This window comes from Ursus arctos, unplaced genomic scaffold, assembly GCF_023065955.2.
Source record: "Ursus arctos isolate Adak ecotype North America unplaced genomic scaffold, UrsArc2.0 scaffold_19, whole genome shotgun sequence".
NCBI classification, from domain to species: domain Eukaryota; kingdom Metazoa; phylum Chordata; class Mammalia; order Carnivora; family Ursidae; genus Ursus; species Ursus arctos.
The window spans coordinates 3,763,067-3,784,742 of record NW_026622863.1 but is presented as its reverse complement, the minus strand read 5'-3'; the positions used below and the strand labels follow the sequence as shown (position 1 = coordinate 3,784,742).

The 21,676-nt window shown below is 59.2% G+C and overlaps 1 protein-coding gene and 1 long non-coding RNA gene across 4 annotated transcripts in view; one reads left to right on the top strand and one right to left on the bottom strand.

Moving 5' to 3' along the window:
• Window positions 1–21,676, top strand: part of GSE1 (Gse1 coiled-coil protein) — a 407,885-nt gene that overhangs the window by 102,455 nt on the left and 283,754 nt on the right. The gene's annotated exons all lie outside the window — the stretch shown is intronic.
• LOC123000766 (uncharacterized) lies at window positions 14,864–18,403 on the bottom strand. The gene is made up of 3 exons (XR_006408989.1): window positions 18,294–18,403; window positions 16,001–16,095; window positions 14,864–15,120 (listed from the first exon to the last, which is right to left on the bottom strand). It is a non-coding gene; the product is annotated as an uncharacterized LOC123000766 (long non-coding RNA).

Genomic DNA, 21,676 nt, shown 5'->3' with positions numbered 1-21,676 from the left:
GTCCCTCAGCCCAGCCACGTCCGGCAGGCAGGCTCAGGTTCAGGCTGTCCCTGTGGGAAAGGGAGACAATTCCTCTCTCCTCCCAAAAGTGCTGTCTGGGTTTTCCTTGATAAGGGGATGTGGTTTGGATGCCAGTTACTGCACAATGAAGCCCTTTCCCTGAAGGGAAGGTCGTGTTCCTCATGCCACACCAGAGGGCATCCTTCCCGCCCCATTAGCTGGCCTCAGCTCATCCTGGCCCCAGCCTGTCTCCTGGACTCCCCTTGCCGACCTCTGAGCACACCACATTGTCCACTTGACCCCCGTGACCTGACCTGCCTTTGCCTGGCTACCCCACCCAGGAACACACTGGCCTTGGGATCCTTCTCTGCCAAGCACCACCTTTCCATTTGGGGCTGATCCCATCCTGCCTTATACTGTTAACTGAAACATACGGGGGTCTCTTTCCTGCACCTAAACGCTAGGCCTCTAGAGAGCAAGAAACATGCCTTCAGCCCTGTGTCACTCAGTGGGCATTCTGTTCATGATTTCAGGGCTCCCACGTACAGTTGTGCAGGGTCCACACTGCACAAGGATATCAACTGAAATCTGGCCTAGACATTACACACCAAGCCTGGAGCAAGAGAGTACTTATTTCTAACTGATACCTCTTACACTTTGCTCCCCTTTTTTGTAGTAATCTGTAATATCAACCAACTCTGCATAAAAGCGTGGTAGGGGCCAAGATAGATACAGAGAGGAGAGGATGTAGTCCCTTGCAGGCTGCCCTGTAGTCTCTGAGGTACTTTTTGTTTTCTCATGCTGACCAGATGGCCGGGAAGGACCATGCCCTGTGCTTCTTTGCCCCACACCAGCTCACACTGGGGAGTGAGTGGGCCCGTGAGGGAGCCCCTGCCCCACCTCCGTGAAAGCACGCAGGCCAAGCAGTGCGCGCTCAGGGCTCTGGGGAGGGGAGAGCAGGGAAGCGTTTCTTCGCCAGGAGAGCCAAAGCTATTAAAGTCAGAACAGGGGCTGCTGGCCCTGAGGAACCGTAAGAACAAGCTCTTACACGCCGCGTGCTGTTCACACACAGGGTGTCTGGCGTCTCACTGAACCGTCACGACAGCCCCGTGGGGCAGTTGCTGTCTCTCTCTATTTTATAGATGGAGAAACTGAGGCTTCAAGTGGGTCAGTCCCTCCACAGAGCCGGGGTCCAGACCAGGCCACCTGGCTGCACCGTCCATGCCACCGCGGCCTCGTAACCCCCCAGACCTGTCTGGAGCTTGGCTTCAAGGCAGGGGCTGCCTCCCACCCTCCCCTGCCCTGGGGGCGCGCAAGCCCAGCGTAGCAGCCACTTGGCGGGAGGGTGCCTTTGTGCTTGTCTGGCTTCTGCTGTATTTTCTCTCCTTCCTGAAGCAGTCAAGCGGCGTTTTTTGGATTCTTCCGTTCTGGCAGACCAGCTACCCCCCTTGCAGAGGACAGCACACCTCGCTGCCTCCTCCCTGGCCCGTGTGCGCGCTCTGGCCTCACGGGGTGTGAATGCAGGGCTGTCTGTCCTTGCAGGGCAGCTGTGCCCGCAGGCCGTGGGGCCCTGGCTCCCGCGCAGTGTGTGGCCTCTGCCCAACAGGGAGACCGGGCCTCCTCCCAGCCCTTCTTTGCCTGAGCCAGCCCCAGCTGCTGACTGAGCCCCTGACCCCCGGGAGACCCTCCCCGTGCTGTCCTCGCCCTGCAGAAGGCTGGGGGTGGAGGTCAGGGCCGGCACAGCCATCCACTGGCAAGACCTGACAGGCTTCTCTGTGGGGTCATTAAACTCTTGGCCGGGCTCTGCCCTCCTCCCTCCCAAGCACAGAACACTTCCTTGTGACTCTTACCACAAAAGGCTCTTATTTCCCTCCATCTTTTATTAGCACTGGCTTTTGCGTTGACTGGGTCAGGCTGCAGGGACTTACACAGAAATAAGACGGGCCTGCTCCTGACCCTCAGAGCCCGGTAAAGAGGCTGGGAGGTCAACAGAATAACCCTCCTCAGCCTGGGAGGCACTCTGGTCCCACCTCTGTGGCCAGTTGCTGTGCATCTTTGGGCAAACTACTTAACGTCTCTGGGCTTTGATTTCTTGTCTGTAAAACAGGACGAATAATCGTGAAGAATGATTGTGTGTTTGCATACAGACAAAATAGTTTTATGTTTTATTTCTTGTTCAGCTTTATGAGGTAAAATTTACAGCAATAAGACCCATGAGTTTTAAGTGTCTAATTTAGCGAGTTTGGACTCACAACTGGGTACAGCTGAGTCACCACCACCACAGTCTTGACACAGAACATCGTCGCTCCAGAACGTTCTGCTGTGCCCTCTGGAGTCAGTCCCCTGCCGGCCTGAGCCCCTGTCGGCCCCAGGTTTGTCCCTTTCACTAGGCTGCGCCTTTCCCTTTAGCTGTGGGGCCACTCCTAGACCTGTGTTGTGTCCTGGGGTGGCTGTTACGAGTGACCACACACTTGGTGGCTTCGAACAGCAGAAAAGTATTCTCTCAAGTTCCAAAGGCCAGAAGTCTGCAGCCAGGGTGTGGACAGGGTCGGTTCCTTGTGGTGGCTCAGAGGGAGAGTCCGTGCCTTTCTCCTAGCTCCTGGTATAGCCCGTGGCCCCCGGCATCCCTTGGCTCCAGCCACGTCACTCCCGTCTGTGCCTCTGTGGTCACGCAGCGTTCTCCGTGTCTTCACACGGCCTTCCCATAGAGACACCATGTCTGAATTAGGACCCACACCCATCCAGGATGATCTTACCCTAACTGATTACATGCGCAAAGCCCCTATTTCCAAAGAAGCTCGCACTCGGAGTTTCTGGGTGGGTGTGAATTTTAGGGGGATACTATCCCACGCCGTGCAGCCCCCCCTCTGTGCTCCAGCTTGGCCGTCTGTTCAGGGGGCATTGTTCTAACAGGCACAGAGAGCCCCTGGGTCCCCCCACCTGGAGCAGCCCACTCTCCAAAGCTGGAGGTTTCAGACGTCCCACACATGTGGTTACAGCCAGAGACCACCTGTCGCTCCACGTGCCCTCCTGCCCTTCAACCCTGGATGTGCGGCTTCCTGGAGCACCTGGCCTCTGGCACCTGCCTCCAGGCATGCACTTTCCTCTCAGTGACTTGCGTCGGTCCTGTCTGCTCCTTTTTCCAGCTGCGTCGTGCTCCATGTGTGACAATTCTTCATTCGTGGCCTGCGCTCGTGCATGAGGCTTTCTCAGGGGCTTGTGGCTGAATTGCAGGGCGATCTTGCCAAACCAGTCGTTCCGGCTTCCCCTCTCCCAGCAGGGTAGCAAACAGTCCAGGCTCCGCGAGTCCTTGCCAGTGTGCACCCTCAGAATTGGGAACAGGGTGGAAATCTGAAGGAGAAAGGAGGGATGGCAAGACACGGGGTATGAAGGGGGCCCCATCCTGCCCAGGACAGCTGCAAGGCCACTGCCTTTCCTGGTATGGAGACACGGGCACGGGCTGCCCTCTTGCCGTTAACCTGGGTCGCATGCTTCCCACAGCCCTTGCAGCGGGCACCCCCTGGGTCGTCCCCATTTTGCAGACTGGAAAACAAAGGCTCAGAGAGGTTAAGTAACTGGTCCAGTCGTCTGGCCAGTGGCAGAGCCAGGATCTGAGCCCAGTAGGCTGTTTTATGGGAGAGTGTGATGGTTTGATGTCCGTGTCCACCCTGGTCAGCCCCCATTGCTCCCCTTGAGAGAGCAGCACCTCCCGCCTGGCCCACCTGCCACAGACCTCTGACTGCACGCACCCTGCGGACCCCAACAGAGCCCCTGTGCCTGTTGATTACCTTGCCTCCGTTGACTGCAGCCTGGGGTGTTTCTTGGAGGGCAGGAATATTTCCTTGAGGGCGGCTTCTGGTCATCTGTGAGGCGTGACTGTCCTCCACTTACCTCAGCAGCCACAACGTTCCCGTGACCTCCCAGCATCTGGGGCCTGGCCGGGCTCAGCCGGGCTCTGTGCTTGGAGTCTCTTGGTCACAGGGGTCAGGCTGGGGCTCCCTGGGGTCCCCCCTTCTCTACAGTGAACGGAGACAAACTCTGGAGATGGGACCATTCTTAGCAAGTGGAGAACACATTTATAAATTCCTCTAGTTTCCGGCGACACCGGCTGCCGTTTTAGTTTTCGGTGACTGCTCGCTCGTCCCTAGCTGCTGGACTGCCCCCGGCACGTGGGGTTTTCCTACACCACCCACAGAGCTCATTTGGGGGACCCCGTGACTTGGAGTTAAATCGCTCGCCTGTGTCTGGAAACGCAGGGTCGAAAGCGGGAAGCAGGCTTGGTTCCTTTGAGCTCAGTGCCAGGACTGCCTTCTGTGAGGAGGACACATCGGGATGGGCCCCCGAGAAGGACAGGCAGGAGATACGAGTCTCCCTGTCCGGAGGCTAGCACGCCCCATGCTTCTCAGACTGTAAAGCGACCCACATCTCCCGGGATCTCGTTAGAAAAATCAGATTCTGATTTCCCAGGTCTGGGTGGGGCCCAAGACCCTGCCTGTCCAGGGGCCTGTGGAGGGGGCTGGCTCTCAGAGGTCAGGAGCCTAGGCCCATCGCCTGCTGCCTCCTCGCTGAGATGTCCCCAGGAGGCACCCCTGACGTGTCCTGGAAGAAACTTTTTATCAGCACCCCTCTCCAACCCGAGGGCCTTCCAGGGCATCCCCGCTCAACAAGGGCATCACTCACCGCTGCTTAGGTGATTCCAGAAAGTTCCAGAGTCTGTCCTTCACGCCCCACCTCTGCCATAGCTGTGCTTTCAGCCACACCTGCTGAGGGGCTCCCAGGAAAGCGCCAAGTCTGGGCCAGAACATTTGCAGATGAGATGTCGCCCTGGAGGGTCTGGTATTTCCGGCCGGGCAGCAGGCCCCACCACAGAGTCCTCCAGGTAGCGGGGCCGCATGGCCCCCGTGCACTGTCCGGCGGCAGCTGGGTAGGCCTGACCCTGCATTTTGACGGTTGTCGTCCAGGGGCAGGGGTGGGTGGGGTCGAGTTCCACCTGCCTCAGTGCCCCCCTCTTGGGCCACAGAACCCTGAGGGGTGGGTGGGATCCTCGCTCTGACATCTGAGGAGGTGATAGCCCTGCAGGTCCCAGGCGAGGGGGGCTCCCAGAACTTGGCGGGGGTCTTCCCAGATCTCTTCAACTTGGAAATGGGAAGAGGGGAAAGGTGCCGGGGCCCTGCTGCAGAGGACAGGCTCCTCGTGCCATCAGCCAGGGGCAAGAGAAGCCCCCTCTCCACCCCGGGGCTGCCACCCGCGCCGTCTCTGAATGAGTTGTACACGGTGCTTTCTCATTGCCATCATCAATGACGGCTTCTCAGAAATCTGAGAAGGGCTCCCTGCCTCAGAAGAGGATTGCGATCAGAAGCAGAAGTCTGACGCAAACGTGGTCAGGCCACCACTTTGTCAGCAGGTCAGCTGTCTGTGCGCCGTGCTGGGCCTGCTGCTCCGGTGTCCTGCGGCTGAGGGGCCCCGGAAGGCGGGACAGAAGTCTGGCCCAGGGGCGCCTGCTGGGGTGGGGGGCCGTGCTGGGGTGGGTAGGGCTTCGGCTGCCTCACAGAGGCTTGGTTGGGCGGGCATTCCCACCCCAGGCCCAGCGCTCGGGGCGGGGAGGGGAAGGTGAGATTTCAGGAGCAGGCTCTTACAGGGAGCAGGGAGGGCGTCCCTGCGGGGATGAGTCTGTGGGCGGCAGGGCGGCACTCGCAGGTTTGGACGGTCAGGCAAGCGACACCGGGAGAGCTCTTCCCGTGGACATCTGCGAGTGTCCCGCTGAGGGGCCGGCTCAGGCACTCAGTGGCCCGGCCTCCACCTGCAGACCTTGCCCGAGATGCGGGTGGAGGGGCTGAGTTCATGCTGCCGGAGAGGCTGTGGTAGAGCCCGACCGGATCCCAGAGCCCTGCATGCCTTGGACCCTGCCTGTCGCTCGGGGGACACCCCCAGCCCCACCCCGAGCTCAGCGGATCAGCATCCGTGTGGTGTCTTCACGGCTTCAGGTGAGCCCTGAGCCTGGGCACTGGCTTTCCACAGCTGCTCACCAAATGACCCTAAACTGGCCGGCTGAAACGATGCGTGTGTGCTGAAGTCGCACACGGGTCTCCCTGGGCCGAAATCAAGGTGTGGGCAGGGCTGGTTCCTTTCTGGAAGGAGAATCCGTTTCCTGGCGTCTGCCAGCTCCTGGAGGGCTGGTTTTCCTCCGCTCCTGGCCCCTCCTTCCTCAAAGCCTGAGGCCCAACGCCTCCCTGGCCTGCTTCTGTCATCACAGTTCCTCCTCTGCACCTGAGAACCCAGGACCACCTCCTCACCTGTGGTCCTCAACTCCATCACATCTGCATCACACCGTTGGCCACGAGAGGTCACATACGTACAGGTTCGGGGGACTAGGGTGGACTTCTCTTTGGGGGCCATTATTCTGCCCGCCACACCTGGCTGACCAGTGGGCCACTCAGGTGGAAGCCAGCCGGAGCCCAGGGACCCAGGCGGACTCCCCCACCCTGAGAAGGCAAGTTTACAGCATAAGGGAGCGTGGGCCAGGGTCAGCCTGGGGTGGTGACAGAGCACCGACAAGGCAGAGGGCCAACCCTAGGTGTCTTTCCATTTCTCAAGGTCAGTTGACCTTGAGAGTCTCTGCAGCCCTGCAGCCAGCCTCGGCAGTAGGACTCTCTGTGGATGGAAGACTCCAAAATTCCAGGAAGGTGTGTGGTGAAGGGGTTTCTTCCCAGTGTTGCCCTTGGGGTCCAGAACACCCTCTTCAGTTGGTAGATGTCCTTGGTCTGTGAGAAGGGACCACTGGGAGGAGCATTTCTTTGGTAAAAGAGACCTCATCATATTGTAAAATAATTAAACAGGTTCAGGCCTTGTTGATGGGAAGGCTGGGTCCTGGACACCACAGATGGTGCAGACCTGGCAGGCGTGGGCTCAGAGGGAATCTAGGTATTTACGTACATGGTGTTGGACAGTTTTCCTTCTTGGCTGGCAAAGCCAGTCCCTCACTGCCAGTAGCTATGGTTGTAGGTAACCCCCATCTATCTGTGTCTTCCTGACACTCCACGGCCATGTTTCCCAGCCCCCCCCCATAGGGAGGAAAACGCGTTTGGGGTTAACCTGCAAAATCTAGGATATATGCTGGCCACACAGTACCTTGGTTAACAGGTTTGGTCCTGAATGTCCCAGGTGCTCAGTCTGACAGGGCTGAATTCCTGTGCCCATTTGGGAATTGGCTGGTCTTCAGGGTGGAAAGCTGCAGGGGTGGCAGAGCTGGAGCAGAACCCGGATTTCTGGGTCCTTGGCTGCCTTCTTCATCCCAGGGCCTTCCGTGTCCTACCGTGCGTCCAGCCCTCACCTGGCTGCAGGGAAAGCCCGTGCTGCCTCCACGCCCACAACCACCTTACAGAGAGGGCAGTGTCCTCGAGCAGGCGGCCTTGGGGCATCCGGTGACCGTGCTGTCGCCTTTAGAGTTCAAGTGCAGCACGTTCCATCTGAGACCTCTGGCCTGCCCCTTCCTCCACAGCAATGGAAACGGTTTTCACTGTGCTTAACAATTATGCTTTTTATTGTATTAAAATGTATATAGTATAAAATTTGCCATTTTAACCACCAGGGATACCGTTGGTGGCATTAAGTACATTCACAGCGTCACCCAGCCACCCCCATGTGTCCAGGACTTTTTCATCGTTGCAGACACTCTGTCCCCATTCAGTGATACCTCCTCTCTCCCCTCCCCATAGCCAGCTGCCTGTAACCTCTACTTTCTGTCTCTGTGAAATTGGCTGTTCTGGAGATTTCGTGTGACAGGTTCCTACGATAGTTGTCCTTTTGTGTCTGCCCTCTGTCACTGAGCATAATGTGTCCCAGGCTCACGTTCACGCGCGAGTTCAGTGGCTCATTCCTTTTTGTGGTTGAGTAATATTCCATTGTGTGGCTAGACCCCGTTTCGTTCATCCATCATCTGCTAAGGATTGCGTCTGTGAGCAATTACCATGCACGCACCTGACTTCTCACGGTGGCCCTGGCTGAGATTCCAGCCTCGCCCCCAGACTGTGCACCAGGAGGCTGGAGGGTCTACTCAGTGAAGCAGCTTGGGCCCGGCCACCTAGCACGCTGTTGGGCTGGGACAGGCCTTGGTCGTCGCGCTCTGCACCGTGTACCTCAGGCCTCCAGCCAGCCTGCCCCCTGGTACTTGAGGGTGCAGTGGGCTGGGAGAGGAGGAGACGGGCAGAGTTTCAGAAACCGGTCCCCATGAGCTGGCGCTGCAGGACAGACTCGCCTCTCTGTCCCTCTTGAGTGTGGTGTGGGAGCGTTGGTGGGAGGGTCCCAGCTTGCCCTCCTCCGGGGCCGCCCCCACCCTGCATCCTCCCACCACGCACACTTCCCGCACGGACTCAGCCAAGGGCTCTCTGAGGTGGCACAAAACCTCCCCGGAGCCGGAGGGCTTGGCCGGGACTGCCCTCGCCTTTCCTTCGCCTCACTCACAGGGCGCCTTGACGTTTGGCGCCAGGAAGGTTGCCAAGCCCGCTGCAGGAATGTTTATGGTTGAGCCTCCCAAGTTGAGTCCGTGCTACGTTTTACAAGCCATGTGGGCCTAGCAGAGCAGTGCCCTCGGCGAATGTTTGCTAATAAGCCAGGCAGTGGGCAGAAGCGGCCTCCACTGGGGCGCGGGCCGTGTGGAATTGTTGGGGGCGGCGGCAGGAGCCCCCTGAATGGGGCAGTCCCTGGGAGATGGGCTCTAGGGATAACGAATGGTTTCCAGAAAATAGAATCTCCTCCTTAAATTCTGCCACTGAACACAGACTTTTTCTGCCGTCACTTGTACAAGCCACAGTTTAGAGAAAACGAGACCAGCAGTGGGGGTGGGGGGGGTAATAAATCCCAAGCACCCTAAGTGGGCAATAGAAAGGAAATCCACCAATGTGACATTGTGGGGGCTCATGCAGGACTTGTCTCCGTTTTGTGATTTCTAGGTGGGACGGTCCCCAGCCCTGTGGCTATGTGTGTCTTATCTCTCCATGGCCTCACAGCAGTGTCCTGTCCCCCGGGGTCCTCTCCCAGGGCTGAGCAGAGGGATCTCCCTGCAGGCAGCAGCCCCCGCACGGGCACACCCTCCTTCCGGATGGCCCAGAGGCCCTGCTGTTTTTCTGTCACTAAGTGAGCACAGCCAGGAGCCCACCCCCTTGCCCTCCACCCCTCCCGTTCACCCCCTGGGCTCTGACAGGCCCTGCCCGGGAGGAGAAGGGGGGCTGGGGACAGCCAGAGCAGCTCCGAGTGGTACAAGGCCGGAGCAAGGCTAGCTGGGCTCTGTGACCCGGGCAGATGGCCCTGCCCGCCTCAGCAGGTCAGACACTCAAGAAGCAGCGGAACTCTCCAGGCGGGGGCCCTCCCAGACCTGCCCGCCCAGCTCAGCTGCACGGCGACCCTCTGAACAGCTGTTAATGGCTGTTCCAGATCCTCAAACCTTCCATTCCAATTTCCCGTCTCAGAATGTCACCTGGAGGAGGAGACGCAGCCAGGGAAGGGAGAGAAGAAATAAAAGGGAGAGAGAGCGAGCTCGAACGCACACTCTAATCTTCGCTCAGTGGCTCAGCTTTCAGGAGCCCCAATTAATCATTATTAATTTAATCCGGGATGACTCAGAGTCGTCCTGACAAGACTCAGCCACGATTTATCCCACCTGCTAAGGGACGACCTTATCAGAATTCAATGAATTCGTCATTGCGTTAAGCAAGGACCCTAATGAATCTCTTGTCTGCCCAGTTTACTGAATGACCATCAGCCACAAATGGCTCACAGCCTCCCCGCCCCCACAGTGCTGCCGGCAGGCCTTTCATGGACAGCGGGAGGGTGGGGCTGCACTCAGGCAGGAGGACCAAGCCTGTCCCCTTCTCCAACATCGAATGAGAGATGGTGATTTTCTGCTCTATTACCAGCACTTCTCGAATGCATTCATGCACTCGAATAAGCAGGGGTGCTGATTTAAAAACAGGTTTCCAGGGCCTTGCCCCCAAAGCTTATGATTAAGGAGGCACAGGTTGCGGCCCAGGAATCTGCATATTTACCAAGCAGCCCTGGTAATTCTGATGCAGGGCCCTTACCTCTCAACCTGAGAGCATGTGAGCCCTTGAGCCAGGGCCCTCAGCCGGCGTTGAGGCTTGGTGTGTTAGGCAGAACAGACATGCTCGCTGCTGTAACAAGTAGCCCCACACTGCCGGGTTGATGCCGTGAAAGTTCGTTCTCACTTGTGCACTGTAGCTCCACAGGATGTTGAGTGGGCCTTCCACGGCATGGCCCAGGGCCCCAGGCACTGCCGTCTCCTGGGGCCCCAGAGTCCCCGACTGCTAGTTCAGCTGGTGGACGGTGGAAGGGGGTACAGTGGTGACATCACTTCCACCTACATCCCACTAGCTGAGTTAGTCCAATGAAGGTGAGAGGGTGGAAAACGTTGCTTTTAGCTGTGTGTCCAGAGAGGGGAAACAGACTTGGTGAGCAGGCAGCCCGTCTCTCCCTCATCCAGGCCTAGCAGAGTGCCCAGCCCATGCCCGGCATCCAGGCAAGGTGGCCCAGGGACCAAAGGCTTGCCACGAGACCTTACCCTTGGAGGTCATCCTCATTGCCTTCCCTTTGGAGCTCCAGGACACAACCCAGTCATGGTAATGCAAAGGTCCGGGACCCCCTGGGGGGGCTGGAGAAGATTCCAGAAGTGAGGAGTTGATGAGAGGAGACAGCAGAAAGTGCCTCCGGAAGCTGTGAGGGGCAACACTCCACGCCTATGGGACAGGAAAACTGCTGTGCGCCCTTTCTGTACCAGATGCCCCAAATCATGGAATGTTGCACAGAGGGAACTCAGAGACAGCCTTCCTAGTTCATGATGGGGAAACTGAGTCGTGGGGGGGAGAAGGGATCAGTCATGCCACAGTTGTGTGCAGAGCTCTGAGTAGCCCCCAGGCTGATGTGTAGGCCCACAGACAGGGGAGGATGGGCATTCAGGTGGGGTGGGGGGCCCTTCTGTGGTGGTCAGTGGGGCCCCTGGGCTGCCCCTCCAGGCATCGTAGGTGAGATAGGGTAGCCCCCAAGGGTTTCCATGCCAGGAGAAGCACAAGGCTCATGACTTCAGAAAGGAGAAGGAAAGAAGGCTTTTGGGATTGGAGAGCATGCGGGCAGCTGCCAAGGTGGGGGGTCCCTTTTCACTGAGCCTGCCAGGCCTGGTATTGGCTGAGCAAGTGAAAATCTGCCTGCCAGCAGCTGGGGATGACATTCCCGCTGAACACACGCAGCGCTCACAGAGTACAGACGGGACGGGCTGGGGCACTCGTGACCTCACTGGGAACAAGACAGGTGCCAGACGGCGGGACCACCCCACTTCCAACAGCATCACTGGGTGCAGCTCCTTTGCTGTGACCCCTCTCGCTTCTTAGAAACAGTTAAGGTCCCTTGTCACCAAATGGCCCCTGCTTTCCACCATCATCCAGCCCAGAAAGGGGCCTCCTTCCTTCAGGGCCCCTGGGGGCTATGCCACTCAGCCCAAGTCCCATGAGAGGTGCCCCTCCACCCACAGCCCAGCCCAGGTCCCCTATGGAGTGGGCCACGTCCTGCAGGGTGCGTGTCCCTTTGGCAGGAAACAGGGGAAGGCTACCTGGGTGCAGGCACATCCCAGTGGGCTTGCTGGTGGGCTCTGCCCCAGCGAAGCTGCTCCCTGGGGGTTGTGTGGGCGCCCCACCCACAGTGGGCTGAGAACAGCGGTCCTCAACTCCTGCTGCACATTACGACCTCCCGGGAACTTTTAACAAAACACTGGCCCTGGCCCCACGCAGACCAACTACACCAGAATCTCGGACCGTGGACCTTGGGCACGTGAAGTTCCCCAGTGCTGCTGGTATGCAGCCAGGGTTAGCAATCGCTGCTCTAGGGAAAGTGAGAACCTTTCTCTGATCGTTTATTGGCTCTCGGTGTCCCTAAAACACCCTGTGGCTCTGGCTTCCTTCCTGCCCGGCTCCACTTCCCCATCCTCCCCCCTCGGGGCTGGGGACAGGAGGGCACGTGTGGATGTTGTGGAGCGTGGCCTGGCCAGCAGGTCTGGAGGAGGGAGGTCGGCCAAGACGTCCAGTGCCGGAGGCCAGGTCGCTCGCGAGGACAGCGGAAGGGTTGATACTTCATCGGGGGGGGGGGGGGCACGTGGTGGTTGTGCTTTCATATTGGATGCACGGTGCTGAGAGTAAATAGATTTACTCTGGATGGAGCCAAGGGCTCCCCTCAGACTGGGGCCGTGGGGGGGGGGGGGGTTCCAGGAGAAATTTGTTGAGTTGGTAGGGAAGGCAGGTCCCAGCAGTCTGAGCCGTCCAGACAGAGGGCTGCCTCCGCCCCCGGGCAAGGCTGTACAGAGGCCAATCTGGGGAAGCTGTTGGGTGGACAGGGTGGCTTTTAGGCCAAGCATTTTGCAGAGAGGGGAGTTCTCCTGTCAGAGAACCACTTCACAAAGAGAGAGAAATGGAGCTCGGACCTGAGTGTTCTGGTCCCCGGGGCCCCTTCCCGTTGTGCACCGGCGCAGTGCTCTGCTTTGGGAGAGAAGGACGCCCAAGCCTCCAAACCCAGCTCACGACATCGAGTATTCCAGCTCTGAGTGCCGGGGTGGGGGCCCTGGCAGCTGGCAGCTGGCAGGGGAGGGGGTCTGCAGGGTTGGGCCACAAGCCAGGCTCTGTGCTCAGGCAAACCCACCGCCCCCAGGCATGCGGAAGGCTCAGGCATGACTCACCTGCTGACGTGTGGCCTCTGAGGGACTTCAGATGGTGCCCCCATCAGATCCGGCAGCTCATGGCCAGCAGCCCCGTTCTCTTGTCTCTCTTCTGCTCTCTCTGGCTCAGCCATCTGCAAACCTGAGAGCAGTCCACAAGACGGCCCTCCCTTCCCACCGGTGCAGAGCTAAGGTTCCCCAGGACCGCTCTGAGGTTTGATACTTTGCTAGGCGCGTTCACAGAGTCCAAGCTGAAAGCTCCTCTGCTCAAGTTATGGTTTATGATCCCGAGTAAAATTAGCCGAGGAAGAGGCACACAGGGCAGCATCCGGGAGGGGTCCGGCTTCCATCGCCCCCCCCCCAGGGGAACCAAGACAGTGTTGACCCCTCACAGCAATGATGGGGATACACACACAGGGTACTGCCACCCGGGGATGCTCCCCCGAGCCTCAGTGTCCAGAGTTCTTACTGGGGCTCGGTCACAAAGCCGTGGCTGACCTCCATCTCCAGGCCTTCCAGAGGTAGCCCCCCCGCCCCCCCAGAAATGACACTGATGCATACACTCCGCCATGTGGCCCACGGCCCAAGTAAACAAAGACACTCTTGGCCAGGGCATCCCAGGGGTGTAGACGTCCCCCCACCCCCACCAGGAGCTGCCGGCAGTGGCCTGACCTCTCTGGGCACAGTTCGTTCTCCACTACCCACCATCACTTGGGAGTTTGGGAAGTTTGGGTTCAGCCCCGTTGAAGCTGATAGCAGGTTCTTGAAACATAGGGATGGATGTAGTGATTTCCTCCCAGGAGTGTGCCCGCCACGCCAAGGGCATCGTCCAGCGGCGGGCAGAGGAGGGATTTAGCCGTGAACTTTGTGGAGACTCCAAATCAGCGTCCGAGCGTCGGTGTCCTCACAGGAGTAGACTTCAGAGCTGCCGCCTCTGTAAACTCAGAGGAGGCGTCCAAGGGAGCCCTCAGCTGTGAGGACCTCGCCGCACGTGGCCAGTATCTCAGTAGTGCGAGCCTGGGGGTGGCTGGTCCCCACTATGTCGTGGACCCCAAGCCCAGCCTCCAGGAGGATCCTGAAAGAACCTTTTGAGGCAGCTGGGCCAGAGGACACATCTTACTTTTTCAGATGCTGGAGCGAGTGTCGAAACAGACAGCCTCTCGGCTGCCAGGCCTAGAAAGCCATCCTTGAATGTTGGCATGTGAAGCCCCCAAGTGCCGTGCTGACCACAGACGCGAGGACAGGGACTTAGTTTAAACTACTCAGGAAAGGCTCCCAGGACTGTCAACAGGCCTACGGCAGTCAGTCCAAGAAGAAATCAATCTGTCTTTTCTGTTTATTAAAGCTTATCCCCCCCCCACACACACAAAGGTCTTCAAGATGCCAGCCTGGCTTCACATTGCTGTGTACCCCCAAAAGAATGAAATATGTATGTTTAAGTGCCTTGCCTATGGAAGGGTCTTGAGTAAACGGTCCTCGGATTCTGCAGACCAGACCGCCTCCTTCCACATGGTATAAATCAGAGAGGTTTGGACCAGAAACCTTTCTGGGGGAGATCAGGGCAAGTTCAGCATTCTGAGATCCTGTGTTGTGGCCACCATGACCCACAGGAGAAATCCCGCACCCCCGCATCCCCTGCACCCCGCTGGGGACTGCACTGCCTCGCGTCGGTGCCGGGCACTTCTGCTGACCTGGGGCTTGGACGGGTGCATGGCAGTGCCAGAGGCCTGCTTCAGTTTGGTGACAGGTCACAGGTGCAGTGGTCAGGGGCCTCCCCATGGGCCAGGGCATTAGGATTTGACTGCAGGCCTGGGTGGGGCCTGGGAATCTGCATGTCCGGCCAGTCCTTCCCACCCCCGGGGGGGGGGGGCGGGTGTTGCTGAGGCCACGGCTCTGGATGCAGGCTGCCCGGTGGCAGTGGGACCCCAGCCACGTATGTTGTGTGCCATTCCCACGTAGCCACATTTTACACATACAGAGAGATGGGTGAGATCGGTGTTCAGAAGACGTTTTATTTCCTTTGGAATACCAACGTGCCCCCGGGGCGTGGGATGAACCGGGCGGGGCGGGAGGCGCACCCCTCCAGGAGCCGGTGGGGAGCACGGCCTCAGCTGCCGCGGCGGCCCGCCCACGGCCGCCTTCTGGGGGCTCCAGTCGGGCCTGCTGATGGGCTTCCAGCTGCTGCTCTGCGGGCTGGCGCTCGGGAGGGTCACCGTGCGGCGGGGCTGCCCAGGCCCGGGGCGTGGACACGGCGGAGAAGCATCCATTGTGCCCGCGGCAGCTGATGTGCTTCCAGCTGGTGGAGAGGCGGGCGCCCCCTCCCCCGCCTCGGCTCAGGAACAAACATCTCTTCTTACAAAAAAATAAAAAAGGAGAAGTGACAGGGGCCGTGGCCGTGCTTTCCGCATGACCTGCCGGGGAACAGAGCGCGTCTTTGTTAATCCAGCCGTCTGTCAGTTGGCCTCCGCATGGAGGCATAAGCCACTTAGCGCCGCCTCACCCCTGACCCATGGCGGCTGCTGAGCCCGGCCGGGGTGGGGGGCCCCCCTCCAGCTGCCCCCTGGCGGGCCAGCCCGAGCAGAGCTCTCTTGCTGATGACCAGAGAGGACCCGGGGAGCGGTGCCCTTGTGGTGGCCCCTGTGGGGCCCGGGCGTTGCCCTCAGTTTGGGGGCCTGCAGCTTCTGCAGGCCCCAGTTTCCTCGTCAGGGAAATGGGCTTAAGAGCCATAGCCCCCCCACTGACGGGATGTGAATGTCTGTACGTCAGCGGGCAGTGCCCAAGAACGGTAGCTGCACAGATTAACCCCCATTCTCATTAATGTTTTCATCCTCCTCTCCTCCGTTTTCGTAATGCGGGGATCAGCCTTGCCTCCCTCCATCCCCTGCCCCTCCCTCCCTCCCTCCTTCCTGATGCCCCACCCCACCCCTCTCTCAGACCATCTCACGTGCGCACCCCGTTCCTCCTCCCTTGGTTGCCCTCCCTCCTCCTCCGGGCATCAGTTATCAGCCATGCCCTGGCCGAGGGAGGCCACACCACCCAGTGTCCCGTGGGGGCTGCTGAGGCCCACAGGGGCGGGATGAGGGCAGCTGGAGGAGGATGCCTGGCCAGGGAGGGTGTTTGCAATCAGGACACCCAGGGAGGGACACCCCATCCGGGACTTGAGGTCACTCTGTCAGCTGGGCTGTGCCCCCCCACACACACCGTAAAGCACATCCCAGCCGAAGCCCTGAGCCGCAGAGCTTGCCAGCAGGACCCCTCTCCTCCCCCTGCCCCCCATACCCGCCTCAGTACCTTCTCACATCAGAAGCACCTGGGCAGGAGCAGTTGGAGGCTAAATATAGCCCCAGCCAGCCTCGCCTCCACGGCTGTCAGACATGGTAGTGGGTCTGTCAAGAAGGATTAGCGTGTCTTCCTGCGGGCGGTGGGTCTGATAGCAGCAGAGGCAGCCCGGGAGGTGAAGGACGGCCTGCTCCTGGGTGCCAGTCTCAAATTCCCAAGGCCCCCCAGATGCCCCATTTCTGGGGCTCTCCCCGCAGCAGATGAATGGAAACCTTAAGCCCCCGGACAGTGAGGCAAGAGGGGGAGGGCAAGGCCCCCCATGAAGGATGTGCTCTTTCCTTCTGCCAGGCGTCTGCGGACCCCAGGCCTTCCGGGGTTCGTGGCCATATTCCTCCAGTCTCTGCCTCCACTGTCACGTGGCTTCTCCTCCGTGTCCCCAAATCTCCCTGTGCCTTTTTCTTGTAAGGACATCTGTCGTTGGATTTAGGGCCCACCCCCAATCCAGCATAACTTGGTCTTAACTTGAGTCCACCCACAAAGACCCAATTTCTGATAAGGTCCCATCCATAGGTTCCAGGAGGACATTCATGGGGTCGGCGGCACTGTTTACCCCAGTACAAGCAGGAGGAGGTCTTGTCCACCCAGGTCGAGGAAGGGCGGCCCGGGGTCCCTCTCCCCATGTTGGCCTGGCTGGGCTGGAGTGTTTGTGGGGTAGCCTCCCGGCAGGGCTTCCCAAGGTGCAAGGCTGCCCAGCAGGGGATGAACAGGGGCTGTGGGTCCTTGGAGCCAGCAGCCTCTCTGGGACTGGCTCTGGGTAGGGAGAAGGCCCTGCCTCCACGGATGCTTACAGAAGCCCCGAGGACTGACACGCAGTGGGCCATTAACCCCTAAACCCCGGCAGAGACATTCCCACTCCCCAGACAGGAGGGAAGCCCGTGGGGCCTCCCAGGGCTCTTTCTCAGGATGGGAAGGGCAGGCCCAGCAGTGGCCTCTTGTCCCTGAGACCACAGCTGGGAGCCCACAGAGCCAGGTGGGCTCTGGGTTCAAGTCCCCTCTCTGTACCTTCCCAGCTGAGCCCCATCTTCCCACCCAGAGAGCAGCCCCACCTGTAACCGCTGCATGAGGACTGTTGTAGTGAGTTAATCTGTGACATTCAGCTCTGAGGAAGCCAAGCAGAATAATCCCACCCCTGCCTCAGTGCCCCTTCCTGCCCACTCCTTGCCCTGTGCCCTGAGAGGATTTCCTGCCCTGTCAGTCACCACAGGACAGCTGTTGGGGCATCATACCCAGGGTGGGGGGGGGGTTGCGAGGTCTCAGCCTGAAGCAGGACTCCAGGGCCAGCTCAGACAGGCAACTGAGGGCTAAGACCAGGTGGCCCCAGGCCTGGGCAGTAGATAGCTATAGAGAAGGGATATGTGAGCTGCTGGGGCTGCTCTCATATCAAGGCCTGGCCTCTGCTACCCTTCAGCCAGGGCTGAGCTGACAATATCCACCCTGGGCCTGCTGAACCCCCACACCTGCTCACTGGGAAGCCAGGGGACCTAAGAGAGATGTGAGCAGGTCCTAGGGTGATATGATACTGCACTGGTCCCAGCCAGGGTGAGAGGGTGTGTGCATGCATGTGTGAAAGAGAGAGCGAGCTGGCTCAGAGAGTTCCCCTCTCCCCCTTCCTTCCTCTCCACTAGTGCCTCGTGCAGCTGGGGGAGGGAAGAGAAAAGGAGAAGTCAGTCTGCTAGCTGGTGCCACAAAAACAGCCCAGCCCCGGAGGCTATCTGCAAATGCCTCACAAAGTAGGGGGACAGGAATGCTGCCTCCTCCCAGGAACCCTCTGGAAAGTCCTTTAGATTGCTCTGGATGTTTGCTTTAAGCTCAAAACCCCGGGGTGAAAAATGGAGGGGAAGCATACTCAGCATGCGGTGACCTGGCCAGAACCGGGCAGAGGACAGGTGGGGGCCAGATGGAGGGCTGCAGGCACAGCAGGGCTTGGGTGAAGCTGCAGGCCTCGGAGGCGGCGAGGCTGGATGCCCGCTGTCCCCTCCGCGCACGTGCACACACACACACACACACACACACTCTGGGATCCCTCCGTCCCCCCCCCCCCAATCTGTTCCCTGAGGCCTGCCTCCTCCTGCGCTCTCACAGGTGCGTGCTGCCATCCGGGGTCGTATCTCCGTCGGAATCCGCCTCTCCCATCACCGGCTCTAACCTTTCTCCAGCTAGCATTTTTCTCCTGCTGTTTCCGGAGCCTTATCTCCCCAGACAGGGTCCCCTGAGGGCAGGCACCAGTGTGGTCTCTGTTTCTCACCTATCTCTCAGGGCATCTGGTGGGAGAGACAGAGCCGTCCCAGCCCGTCCTTGCCAGCTCAGAGATCTGGGGCCTTCATCTCTTGCTCGGGATGCAAACTGCACTGTCCCTGCATTTACTCTGATGTGTCAGAACACCCAGGGACATTTGGACAGTTCAGAGGGACAACTGGTCACAGCATTTCAAGTCAGAGCCAGCTCAGAAAATCTGCCATGCGTATGTGCGTGTCCCGGGACCACGCAGAGGCCTGGCTGATATCTGTGGCTTGGTTCAGAAATATCCAGAGCTCCCGGCTCTGCCCCATCTAGACACAAGCGACTGAGGTGTCAGGTGACCTTTGGCCTTTATCTTCCTCCGAGACTTGCAAGGACACCTCTATACAGTTAGATTTGACTGAGAAGGAGAAGGAGGGGTCAGTGGAGGGAGAGGGGACAGGAGGCCGGTGGTCACATTTATCCCTGCCCAGCCCTGAGGGCCAAACAACCCGGTGCATCCTTAAGCCAGACCCGGGCCAGCAGCGTGGAGGGGCCAGCAGCTGTCAGGGCCTGCTCTCTGCAGGGCAGGGCAGGTGTGGGGCCGCAGGTGGGAGGGGAGAGGTGGAAGGCGAGGTCGGAGGGGAGTGGCCACATGCTCTGGTCCGTTGCCCCCACAGGGCTGTGCTCTGGCTGCTCCCAGGCCACTGCTCCAGGCCACAATGTGTCCCAGCCGGACAGACGCCAGAGGCCATCTGGTCTGTCTGCTGGTTTCCAAGGGGTCAAGTGATTTACCAGAAACTTCACAGCAGCCAATTAGCTTCTCCAGCAGCGCCCTTGCCCGGTAGAAATACCACGCCAGCCACAGACGTAATCTGAAATTTCCTCATAGCCCCGTTAGAAACAAATAAAAACATTCTCATCCCGAGGAAAGAAAACTTCTGTAACTACACAAGGTGATGAGTGCTAACAAAACCTACTGTGGTGATCGTTCTGCAGTAAATGCACCCATCGAATCGTCGTGTTGAACGTCGATTATATCTACATGAAGCTGGATGGTAAAGTAAAAAGAGGTGAAATACATTTTAACGTGTAGCCAAAATGTTATCATTTTAATATGTAGTCGATACATTGAATTATTCGTGGGATCTTATCTTCATAGCAAACCTGGTGTGTCCACTTACTGTCCATCTTGAGGGACACGGGGTGCATTTTGAGGGCTCCCCTGCCATGTATGGCCTGTGGCCAGGGCACTGGATGAGCAGGTATGGGACCCACGCTCCTGACTCCTGGTCCAGGCTCCTCTACCCCTGGCTCGGGAGGGAGCTGCTCACAGACGTGTGGGGTCCTGCTCGTGGCCAGTAGGGGGCAGTGGTAGGTCACGGGCCGGGACACCTGCAAGGGCCACACGTGTCCTCGGCAGAGGGGCCACAGAAATCACCCGTGGTCTTTGCAGCAGACTGAGAGGTTGGGAACCCCTGCTGTCCCACTCCCCCATCCTGGCCCCATGGCGCTTCACAGGTGTCATGGGCCTTGATGGCCTGGTGGCTTGTTTCCCTGTGTGTCTGGGGAGCTGAGAGGCGGCGTCCTCTTGGCAGGAGGACCCGTTCTCTCAACAAGGGCGTGCAGAGCAGATCCTGGGCAGGTGTGAACACCCGTCTTGCTCAGGTAACCCAATCCGGTTTGGCTGCAGCCCAGCACAGTGAGGGGGGAAGGCCTTACAGAGCCTACATATTGAATGAGCTGCCACTTGCGTCAACAGTAATCACAGGGGGAGCCCAGAAGCGGCCCCCTGATGCTTGTGTTTGCCCCCTGCATTCAGAGGGCGTGGGGCTGGCCCTGCAGGAACGCACCAAGGCCCCTGCCCACTGGCACCCTTCGTGCCCTCCACTGGCTAAGGCAGACGTATGTTTCTCCCCTAAGTGTATGGAAAGATTTCCCACCCCATGTTGCTGTGTGTCTATTAAACCACGAGCATTTACTGAGCACCAGCTGTGTGCGGCCCAGGTGCTGTGCTCTGAGGATAGCGTGAGAGCAAGACCAGGCCTTTGTCAGGGAACACCAGTGAAGTTGGGGCTGACCCACAGCTGGCAGGTGCTACAGGGCCCTCCCGCTGCCTACAGCAGGCGTCTGCTCTGATTGGTCAGAACCTGGTGGCACCCCCCCCTCCCAGAGCTTGCCCCTGCTGCCCACCCCCACCCCACCCTACCCTGAGGGCTTCTCTGCATTCCTTGGCCAGCAGGGCTGGGGCCCCCGTACGCCAGCAGTGGGCAGGAGAGGGCAAACCCTCCAGCCTCCTCGTACTCTGGTGGCTCAGCCCTGGTCTACACAGCACCCTCGGTCTCCAGAGTCCCCGCCGCCCACAGTGTAGCCTGATGAGCCGTAATGCGCCCTCCTGGCTCCTCTGTTTCTTGCCTCACCTCCCACCCCCAACCCATGCATCCAGGTCCCCTGTCCACTCCAGTCCTGGTCTCAGGGTCAGCTTCCGGGGGACCCACATGCAGACAAGAGCCCTATTTTACAGATACCAAGTGTCTGAATATCAGGCTGGTGCTGGGGTTCCCAGGCGATTTGGGCCAGAGTCGAGCCCTTGAAAGAACTCAGAAGGTTCTAGAAAGCGGAGAAAGAGAGGGGTTAGCATGCCAGGCAGGGAGAATAGCATCTGCCAAGGTCTGGCAGTGGGGCAGGACACGGTTCGAACATGGCAGGTGAGCAGTCCCAGGGTGACATGGCAGGGACCAGCATCCAGGTGGGCAGGAGGCCATGGGAGGGAGCACCTATTTCCAGGCCCCTTAGGAGAGCCAGCCCTTTGCCAGCAGTGACCACTGGCGTCCAGTGAAGGCTGAAGGGGCCCTTCTTAGACGGGGCATCTCTCTCTGGGCTTTGGCTGCCCCAGGAAGACAAGTCATTAATCCACTCTGGACCTCAGTTTTCCCATCTGTAGAATGGAAATGACAATAGTGCATACTCTGGGGACTGAGGGCATGGGTGTGGATGTACTCTGAGCAGTGGCGGGCACACGTGGAACATGGGCTGTTGTCAGGGTCATGGTTGGCAGGGGTGTTGGCATGGCCATACGAAGCCCATTGGGCAGGCTCTGTAGCAAATGGCCTATGAGGATGTGGCTTCTCAGCTCCTCTCCTCCTGGAGCTGGGGCCAGGAGACATGGGGCTCCCCGGACTGTCAGATCTTGGGCCACCTGAGCTGTTGGCTCACCCCGTGATGTTGAACTGGCATAAAGTGACCTTGGGCATTAATGTTCTCACCTCTGAAATCGTCTCGGCAACCACAAATTCCCTCAGCAGTGTGGCTCCTGAGAAGCTTATAGATCAGGCCGTGTTCTTAAGGAACCAGCGGGGCCGACGGGGCCCCGGCGCTCACGTCCATGAGGCCCGGCGGCTGGTGCCCATG